Source organism: Bubalus bubalis, chromosome 4 (genome assembly GCF_019923935.1).
Source record: "Bubalus bubalis isolate 160015118507 breed Murrah chromosome 4, NDDB_SH_1, whole genome shotgun sequence".
Taxonomy (NCBI): domain Eukaryota; kingdom Metazoa; phylum Chordata; class Mammalia; order Artiodactyla; family Bovidae; genus Bubalus; species Bubalus bubalis.
The window spans coordinates 64,898,956-64,910,393 of record NC_059160.1 but is presented as its reverse complement, the minus strand read 5'-3'; positions in this window follow the sequence as shown (position 1 = coordinate 64,910,393).

The following is an 11,438-nucleotide window of genomic DNA, read 5'->3' as shown; positions in this document are numbered from 1 at the left end:
GTATCATCTTGAGTGATCTTCCTGTTTTCTGTCAGTCTCCCTCACTGCCCAAAAGGACTTAATATTTGCTCCCTACTACTGCAGAAATGCTATGAGAATTTGCTATGCAATAATTGAAAGCACACAAGTTTAGGTCATATTAGAATTTAGTTCATAGTTGAGTTCCATCAGACTTTTTTTAACCATTTTCATCTATTGAAGCAATATGCAGTCTGTGCAACCAAGTGAAGCTGATCAAATGAACCCTTGAAAGTATAATTGGTAAACCTCCTCATGAGCTTTTGAAAAATTAATCAAGACAGGTTTGGTGAACCTTGATGAGAGAGTCTCTTTAGGACCAATGATTTAGTTCCCAGTGTATTGTCATAAAGGAAAATTCCAGCAGCGAATCCCAAGGTGACCCATTCCTCTTGTTTGGGTAGAGCATAACGACTTCTTGAACACTACAAAGAATTCTGCTGGTTTAAAAATCAATTTGGTCAATATAATTAAATGAAACTGATCCTTCTGGTTCAAAAACCGTCGATTTGACTCACACGTTAACATTTTAATAAGGAAACAGCCACCATAATCTTCCAATGCCTTACAACAGAGTTCTATGGGGTGTATGGTGAGGCCACTCAAGAGGACTGTTCTCTCACTCTCTGTATATCCCCTGCTCGAACTATGCCAGCTTTCCCAACTCACATGACTAACATTCCTACCTACTTGCCCAAGGCCCCACCTAGTGACTGTTCTTATCAAAGGGGCTGTGAGGGGCATGCCCCTCTGCTGGTTTCCCTGGGAACTAATCAGCCAACCAGACATCAATTCCCCCAATGACTGGCAATTTCCCCTCCCCATCCAGCAGGAGGAAGCCTGCGGCCAGGTCCTGCCCGCCATCTGTCTGCCGCACACAGTCAGGTCCAAATCCAGGACCCTGCTTGAGACATGTAGGCCCTCTCATCCATTAAACCACTGATGCTCTGTTGCTGATTCCAGGCTCTTTCTTAGGCCTTAAAGCTGGGCAGGTACAGACCCTGTAAGCCTGTGGGGTGCAGCCCAAGGTTATGTTGTAGAAAGCAGTGCATACAGTGTTGTCTTTAAAATGTCTCCAGAACTAGTCATGGAAATTAGTATTGAAATATTTCTTCTGCAAGCACTCAAAGCCAATGCCTTCACAAGGTCTTTTGCACATATTCACCAGAGAAGGCAGAGGCATTACAAATGGTGCCTCAAATTCCACTGCACAGCCGATCTCCCCCACCACCACCTGCAAAGTTACAAAACCTACCTCGAGCACACAGACATGGTCAACGATACTTTCAGTTTTATTGAATTAACTCAATTCATGGTATGTAACCTAGTGATCACCTCTTGGAATTGTCTTCTGTTTTTCTGACAAGGTGCCTCGTCTACCTTTGGTCTTTTTCCCATGTCTCCATGTCTTCTTTCTCTGAAAAAACCTGAAATGCTGGTCTTCCCTAGCTCCTAATCCTAGCCCTCTGCCCTTCCCATTTATCTCCCTTCATTCTTACAGCTTCAACTATCGGCATAAGGTGACAGCTCCATCTGTAACTCCAGGCCTGGCCTCTCCTCTAAGCTCTAGATTCTTGCTGTTCAATAGGGCAGTTACTAATCACATGTGACTAAAAAATTTTAGTTAATTAAAATTAAATAAAATGTAAAATGTCATTCCTTTAAAAAAAACTCAGTGATTTTATTTATTTTGGCTGCATCACTTAGCATGTGGGATCTTAGTCCCCCTGTTCAGTGATCAAACCCACACCCCCTGTATTGGAAGCATGCAGTCCCAACCACTGGACCGCCATTCCTCAGTCTCACTAGCCACAGTTCAATCCTGAATAACCACATACATTTCATGTATGCCACACGGATAGTGCAGGTGAAAACAATTTCATCTCACAGAAAGTTCTATTGGACTTAGATAACAGCAGCTAGTAATACATATGCCAGTCATCCTTCTAAGTCTTTTATATGTAAACAAATCTAATTCTCACCAATGTCTTATCAGTAGTCAAAATCACAGAGACAAAAAGTAGAACAGTGGTTACTGGGGGGTCAGGGAGTGAAGACTGGGGAATTATTTAAAAGACATGGAGTTTCCATTTTGCAAGATGAAACAGTGCTGGAGATGGAGGATGGTACTGGCTGTACAATATGAATGCACTTATTACCACTGAACTGTACACTTAAAAATGGCTACGATGGTACATTTTATGTGTATGGTAGCGCAATGAGAACAAACAAACAAGGTTTGTGCTAGGTACTGTTAAGACTGTGGTGAAATTAGTATGCTGTAGCTTTGGAAACGGGAATTTGGGACTCCTCATTATCAAAGATAACTAATGCCAGCAATAAGAACCCTGAAAGAGAATTCAGTTAAAATGGGAGTTTTATGGTAGACATTTTCCAAAAAAGGTGTGCTTGGGATTATAGCTTGAAAAATGAAACTAATATGATGAAAATAAATTTATAATATATTTAACAACATTAAGGTTAACATTGCAATGATTTGCTCACACTTAGAACAAAGGCATTGGTTATACTGACATAAATTTTGAAAAAATTATGAATAAGTAAATGCACATTTAATTTTTTGGGTACTAGATGCACATGTACAAAATTCAAAAGGTTCAAAATCGTACACAGCAAATAGTAACATTTCCTCCCTCTCCAACATCTAGTTCACTTTCCCTGGTGGGGACTTTATTCACTGCGTGCGTGCTCAGTTGTGTCCGAATCTTTGCAGCCCCGTGGGCTGTAGCCCACCAGGCTCCACTGTCCATGGGATTCTCCAGGCAAGAACACTGGAGTGGGTTGCCATTTCCTTCTCCAGGGGATCTTCCCAACCCAGGGATCAAACCCATGTCTTCTGTGTCTCCTATATTTGCAGGCAGATTCTTTACCACTGAGCTACCTGAGATAGCTCATTGTATTTACTTATAGGAATATTCTAGATACCTGTATGTATATGTGTTCAATCACGAGGTTGGGAAGATCCCCTGGAGAAGGAAATGGCAACCCACTCCAGTATTCTTGCCTGGAGAATTCCCCGGACAGAGGATCTTGGTGGGATATAGTCCATGGGGTTGCAAAGAGTCAGACACTACAGAGTGACTCACACACACACACACACACACACACACACAGAGTTTCCACAGTGGCTGCACCAATTGAAATTTCCACCAATAGTGCACAAGGGTTCCTTTTTCTCCACATCTTCACCAACACATTATTTCTTGTCTTTTTTATAACAGTCATTCTAACAGGCAGGGGGTGATAATTTCACTGTAGTTTTGATTTGCATTTCCATGATGATAAATGATGTGGAGCATCTTTTCAAGTACCTGTTAGCCATCTATATGTCTTCTTTGGAAAACTGTCTATTCAGATCCTCTGCCTATTTTTTTAATCAGGTTGTTTGGGGGGAGGTACTATTGAGTTATAGAAGTTCTTGCTATGTTTTGGATACTAACCACTTATCAGATATATGATTTGCAAATATTTTCTACCATTCAGTAAGTTGCCTTTCATTTTGTTAGTGGTTCCCTTTGTTATGAAGAAGTACTTTAGTTTGATGTTTATTTTTGACCCTTGTAAACTTCTTAGGTGAAAACAGTATGTCATAGCTTGTACATCTCTTATTACGAATAAGGTCACATAAATCTTATACTTAAAGAGGTACCTATTTGTATTCTCTTCATGTTATTTGCTCATTTTTCTGTTGTTTTTTATATAGATGTAAACAGTCATCACTTTACTATAACATCTTTCATGGTACTGGGTTGAAAATATTTTTTGTCTTCTTTTTTTGAAGATTAAAAATGCTGTTAAGAGTATCGATAGCACCTTTTATGGCTTTGTAATTTTTGTGTCACTTTAGGCTTTCCCAATCTAAGATTATGTTTAAAATTCTCCCATGTTCTGGTATTTTTATGGCTTTCTTTTCTATTAACATCTTTGATATTTCTGGAACTTATTTGGGTATAGAAATAACTTAAGCATTTAACTTTTTTCCAGATGTCCAGTTTTCTCCAAACCACTTTCAGAATATTTCATTCTTTCCCACTGTTTACCTTTTCTGACACTCAGGTTACAGAGCTTCTCATCTCCCTGGGAATTGGGTACCAGTTTCCTTGAGAACCAGATACTTTATTCCACATTATCCCTTTCCACAACCTTTCTCTCACTGTCCCTGCCCCCTTCTAAGGCCTTCACACAGAGTTTCCTCTTGTTTGGAAGTCTCCTTCCACATCCCCTGGACTTGCTAACTCCTCCTCAAACTCAGGTCTCAGTTCAAATGTCACTTCCTCTAGGTTGGGTACCAAATTTTATAGCCCCAAACCACCCCACACTTCCTCCTCCTTGGTCCAGCTATTCCCCATGACAACAAAGATCCAATCCAAGTTGGACATTTCAGTATCCCTAGTGCCTGCATCAGTATATAGTAGACAGTCAGTACTTAGTAAATATTTACTGGGCCTTCCCTGGTGGTCCTGTGGTTAAGACTCCATGCTTCCAATGCAAGAGGCATGAGTTTGATCCCTGGTCAGGGAACTGAGATCCCACATGCCATGCAGCATGGCCAAAAAGTAAAAATTAAAATAAGAATTTACTGAAGTAATGCAATATCTATTTTTTCCCTCAGATTGACTCTCCTCCTCATGCCGTGATTGGGAAAATGGAGGGGAGGGGCACTGTGCTTCCCTTAGTGAGTCTTGAGTCCAGCCTCTTGACACAAACTCCTCAGGGCCTCCTACCAATAACTGGCCACTCCAGTGACCAGCCTGGCCCCTCCAGACACATCTGACTTTGACCCTGTCGATCCAGATTTGGAAGGGATATACATAAAGCTTTGGCCTTTGCTCTGGAACTCTGGGATTTACTAATTTGCAGAAAAGGAAACATTATGTTACGAGTTTTCTAGACCCAGTTTGATTTTTTCCCCATTATTTTACCACCTTCGATGTGAGGCAATATAAATGCAGATGGCACTCGGGATGTCACCAAGGATTAATTTTTTCCATTTATCTACTTATTTGGCTGCCTGGGGTCTTAGCTGCAGCGTTCGGGATCTCCGCTGTGGCATGCCGGCTTAGCAGTTGTGGTGCGCGGGTTTAGTTGCCCCACAACATGTGGAATCTTAGTTCTCTGACAAGGGATCAAACCCACGACCCCTGCACCTCAAGGCAGATTCTTACCCTCTAGACCACCCAATTTTTTTCTTAACTTAGCCTTAATGCCTGTTGAAAAAATATTATTATCTTTATAAAATCCCAGATACTCTACTTGCTAATTTCTATAGAACCAAATTCATTCTGCTTGGGAACTCTACCACCTGCATTATCAAAGCTAGCAGTAGACATCAGCAGGGAAAAGAAAAAAGAAAATGTGAGGGAAAAAAATGCAGGTTATTAGCAGAATATTTAGCTCTTGCTTCTCAAATATTTAAAATTCAGGGAAAAAGTTCCAAAATTCAAGTGCAATATTATCATCAACATAAATTAACATTTAATTAATTATTCACTCAGGGTATTGCTCTGAAGTGAGTTTAATTAACAAATATCTAGGTTTGGTAATATCTTGCCTGGATATCTCTATCCCCTTGAGGAGGTTGAATCGCTGAATAGTGTGGTCTGATTGCTGCAGACTAAGATTATCCTGTTTCATTCTTCAGTCTGCCCTTCCTTCTCTTTCCCAAGGGCAGGAATGAACAAAACAATGATTTTCTAATTGTTTAGCACTCAGTTTTCTGCCCAGCAAAGACTGTGTAGTTATACCAGTTCTCACTTTCTTTAAAAAAAATATATATAGTATTTAGAATTCAGTGCATATTAATCTTTAATTCATTTCCTCCACTTTAAAAAAAAGTGGAAAATTTTATTTACAAACTATGTAGAATTGTATAATGAATTCTCTCTATCAGTTTTGATACTTATCAACATTCTGCCATGTTGTTTAATCTATACCTCCACCCACTGTCCATGGGCTTCTTATTTTAAGAATTTCTTCTTTACTTATTTTTATTTTTGGCTGTGCTGGGCCTTTGTTGCTGTGCGGGGACTTTCTCCAGTTGTAATGCGCAGGTTTCTCGTTGCAGTGGCTTGTTGCGGAGCACAGGCTCTAGGGCACCGGGGCTTCACTAACTGGCACATGGGCTCGGGAGTTGAGGCTCGCAGGCCCTAGAGCACAGGCTTGATAGAGTTGTGGCCTTGGGGTTAGACGCTCCATGGCATGTGGCATCTTCCCAGACTAGGGATCAAACTGGTGTCCCCTGCATCGCAAAGTGGATTCTTAACCACTGGACCATCAGGGAGGCCCTCAATGATTTTTTAAGGTAAACATTACATATGTTGAGATGTCTAAGTATTAACTGAACAATTGTGACAGTGGATACATCTGTGTAACCCAGATCACAATGAAGATATAGAACACTTCCATCAGCCCAGAAAGTTCCTTCTCTCTAATCCCAGTCAATTCTCTGGCCTCTCCCTCACTCCAGGCAACCACTGTTCTGATTTTTTTTCAGCACAGATTACTTCTACCCATACTATAATTTCAGATACATGGAACCATTGAGTATGTACTCTCTTGTCTCATGCTTTTAATTAGCATAATGTCTGAGCTTCATCTAGCTTATTGTATATATCAGTGACTGATTCCTTTTTATTGCTGAGCAGTATTCCAGGGTAAAAATATACCATAATTTGTTTACTCATTCTCCTGTTGACAGACATTTCATTGTCTCCAGGTTTTAGTTATTATAAATAAGTTAATTTATTATATTGTAGACATTCTTATACAAGTCTTTTTGTGGATTTGTTTTCATTTCTCTTAAATAAAATGCCAAGTTCAGGACAGCACAGTCAAGGGATTGGTGAATGTTAACTTTATATGAAACTGCCAAACCTTTTTTTGAAGTGATATTATTTTACATTCCTACCAGTAATACATGAGAGTTCTGTTTGCACATCTTAACAAATATTGTCAGCAGTCTATTAAATTTTTGCTTTCCTAGTGGCTGTGTAGTGTGTAGTTTCTCATTGCAGTGTTTATTGGTCAATTATGTAGCTTCCTTTGTAAAGTGTCCATTAAGTGTTTTTGCCAATTTTTAAAATGGGTTGTTGTTCTATTCTTAAGTCATGCATGTGTGTGTATATTAGTCACTCAGTCGTGTCTGACTCTTTTCAACCCCCATGGCCTGTAGCTCACCAGGCTCTTCTGTCCATGGAATTCCCCAGGCAAGAATACTGAAGTGTTGCCATTCCCTTCTCCAGGGATCTTCCCAACCCAGGGATCAAACCCAGGTCTCCCACATTGCAGGCAGATTCTTTACCATTTGAGCCACCCCTATCTTGAGTCATAGAAACTCTATATTTTCACATCAGAGTTGTCAGATAAATGAATACTTTCTTCCAATCCATGGTTTGCCTGATTTTCAGAGTTATTCTCGTTAAATTTTTATTTTATATTATAGTTGATTTACAATGTTGTATTAGCTTCAGGTATAGCAACATAGCATCACCAACTCAATGGACATGAGCAAACTCCAGGAGACAGTAGAGGACAGGGAAGCCTGGCGTGCTGCAGTCTGGGGGGTTGCAAAGAGTCAGACATGACTTAGCAACTGAACAACAACACAGAGCAACGTGATTCAGTTATAAATATACATTTTCCATTCTTTTCCAGATTATTCTTCTGTATATGTAAGTTATTACAGAATAAAGAGTTCCCTGTGCTATACAGTAAGACCTTGTTTATTATCTATTTCATATATAATAGTGTGTTTATGTTAATCCCAAACTCCTAATTTATCCCTCCCAACTTTCCCCTTTGGTAACCATGTTGGTTTTTAAAGTCTATGGTCTATGAGTCTGTTTGTAAATAAGTTCATTTGTATCATTTTTTAGATTCCACATATAAGTGATTATCATATGATATTTGTCTTTCTCAGATTTACTTCACTTAGTATGATAATTTCTCAGTCCATCCATGTTACTGAAAATGGCACTGTTTCATTCTTTTTTATGGCTGAGTAATTTTCCATTGTATGTATGTACCACATCTTCTTTATCCATTCCCCTGTCAATGGACATTTAGGTTGCTTCCATGTGTTAGCTGTTGTGAATAGTGCTGCTATGAACATGGAGTGCATATCTTCTCAAATTATAGCTTTCCTTGGATAGGAATAGGATTGCTGGGTCACATTGCAACTTTTTTTAGTTTAAGGAAATTCCATACTGTTTACCATAATGGCTGTACCAATATACATTCCCACCAACAGTATAGGAGGGTTCCCTTTTCTCCACACCCTCTCTTAGCATTTATTATTTGTAGACTTTTTTGATGATGGCCACTGTGACCGTGTGAGGTGATACCTCATGGTAGTTTTGATTTGCATTTCTATAATAATTAGCAATGTTAAGCATCTTTTCATGTGCTTTTTGACCATCTCTGTCTTCCTTGAAGAAATGTCTATTTCGATCTTCTGCCCAGGGTTACACGTTTTCTTGATATTGAGCTGCATGAGCTGTTTGTATATTTTGGAAATTAATCCCTTGTCAGTCACTTCATTTGCAAATATTTTCTCCGATTCTGTGGTTGTCTTTTCATTTTGTTTATGGTTTCCTTGGATGTACAAAAGTTTTTTTAAGTTTAATTAGGCCCCATCTGTTTGCTTTTATTTGCATTACTCTAGGATGTGGCTCCAAAAAGATACTGCTGCAATTTACATCAAAGAGTGTTCTGCCTATTTTCCTCTAAGAGTTTTATAGTATCCAGTGTTATATTTACATCGTTAATCTATTTTGAGTTAATTTTTGCGTATGGTGTTACAGAATGTTCTAATTTCATTCTTTTACATGTGGCTGTCCAGTTTTCCCAGCACTACTTAATTTGGGACTGTCTTCCCTCTATTATATATTCTTGCTTCCTTTGTTGTAGATTAATTCATCATTGGTGCATGGGTTATTTCTGGGTTTTCTATCCTGTTCCATTAGCCTATACCTCTGTTTTTGTGCCAGTACTGTTTTGATGACTACAGCTTTGTAGTATAGTCTCCAGTCAGGGTGCCTGATTCTTCCAGCTGTTTTTCTTTCTCAGGAATGCCTTGGCTATTTGGGATCTTTTGTGTTTCTATACACATTTTAAATTTTTTTGTTCTGGTTTTGTGAAAAATGCAAATGGTAATTTGATAGGGATTGTACTGAGTCTGTAGATTGCTTTGGGTAGTATAATCATTTTGACAATATTGATTCTTTCAATCCAAAATTATGATTTATCTTTCATTTGTATTATGTTTGATTTCTTTCATCAATGTCTTATAGTTTTCAGAGTATACGTCTTTTGTCTCCTTGGCAAGTTTGTGTGTGTGTGTGTGTGAGTCTCAGTCGTGTCCAACTCTTTGCAACCCTAGGGGTAGTCTGTAGTCCCCCAGGCTCCTCTATCCATGGAATTCTCCAGGCAAGAATCCTGGAGTGGGTTGCCATTCCTTTCACCAGATCTTCCCAACCCAGGGATAGAACCTGGGTCTCCCGCATTACAGGCAGATTTTTTACTGTCTGAGGCCTGGGTAAGTTTATTCCTGGGCATTTTATCCTTTTTGATGTGATGGTAAATGGGATTGTGTCCAAATTTCTCTTTCTGACTTAACTTCATTGTTATTGTATAGAAATGAAAAAGATTTCTGTGTATTAATTTTATATCCTGCAACTTCACATAACTCATTGATGAGCTCTAGTTGTCTTCTGGGAGCATCTTTAGGATTTTCTATATATAGTTCATGCCTTCTGCAAACAGTGACAGTTTTATTTCTTTTCCAATTTGGATTCCTTTTTATTTATTTTTCATCTGATTGCCATGGCTAGTACTTTCAAAACTATGTTGAATAAAAGTAGCAAGAGTGTACATCCTTGTCTTGTTCACTGTTGAGTACGATGCTAGCTGTGGGTTTGGCATATACAGCCTTTATTATTTTGAGGTAGGTTCCCTCTGTGCTCACTTTCTGGAGAGTTTTTATCATAAATGGGTGGTGAATTTTGTCAAATGCTTTTTCTGCATCGATTGAGATAACCATGTGATTTTTTTCCTTCACTCTGTTAATGTGTTATAATCCACTGACCAGTTTTCATATGTTGAACCATCCTTGTACCCCAGCAATAGTCCCACTTGGTTACAGTGTGTGATCCTATTAATATGCTGTTGAATTTGTTGTATTTCTATACACTAACAATGAACTATCAGAAAGAGAAAATAGGAAAATAATACCATTTATAATTACATCAAAAGGAACAAAATACCTAGGAATATATCTAAGGAAGTAAAAGACTTGTACTTGGAAAACTATAAGATGCTAATTAAAGAAATTGAAGGTGACACAAACAGAGGGAAAGATATACCATGCTCATGGATTAGAAGAATCAATATCGTTAAAATGACCATATTATCCAAGGCAATCTACAGATTCAATACAATCCCTATCAAAATACCAATAGTATTTTTCACACAACCAGAACAGTGTTCTTGCCTGGAGAATCCCAGGGACAGAGGAGCCTGGTGGGCTACCGCCTATGGGGTTGCACAGAGTCGGACACAACTGACGCGACTTAGCAGCAGCAGCAGCAGAACAGCAAATAATTCTAAAATTTGTACAGAAACACAAGAAACAATAGCAAAAACAATCTTGAGAAAGAACAGAGCTAGAGTTATCATGCTGCCTGATTTCAAACTATACTACAAAAGCTATACTAATCTGAACAGTAATGGCCCTGGCACAAAAATAGACACATAGATTAATGGAACAGAATAGAGCCCAGAAATGAACTCACACTCATATGGGCAACTAACCTATGACAAAGGAAGCAAGAATACACACTGAGGAAAAGACAGTCTCGGCAATAAATGGTACTGGGAAAACTGAACAACTACATACCAAAAAAAAAATCAACCTGGACTATTTTCTCACACAATGCACAAAAGTAAATTCAAAATGAATTAAAGACTTAAAAGTAAGACCTGAAACCAGAAAACTTCTAGAAGAAAACATAGGCAGTAAACTCTTTGTCATCACCCTTAGTAATTTTTGTTTTGATGTTTCCTCAGGCAAGCAAAAGAACAGCAAAAATAAACAAAAGGGACATCAAACTAAAAAGCCTTTGCATAGCAAAGGAAACCATTAACAACATGAAAAGGTCACCTACTAAATGGGAGAAGATATTTGCAAATAATATCTGATAAGGGGTTACTTTAAAAATATACAAAAACTCATACAACTCAACATCAAAAAACAAACAACCTGATTTAAAAATGGGCAGAGGATCTGAAGACATTTTTCCAAAGAAGACATACACACCACCCAAGGGCATACTTCACAGGTTTCATAATCAAGTATTAAAATAATCACATATAATAAAAACAAATCACTATCATAAAAACAA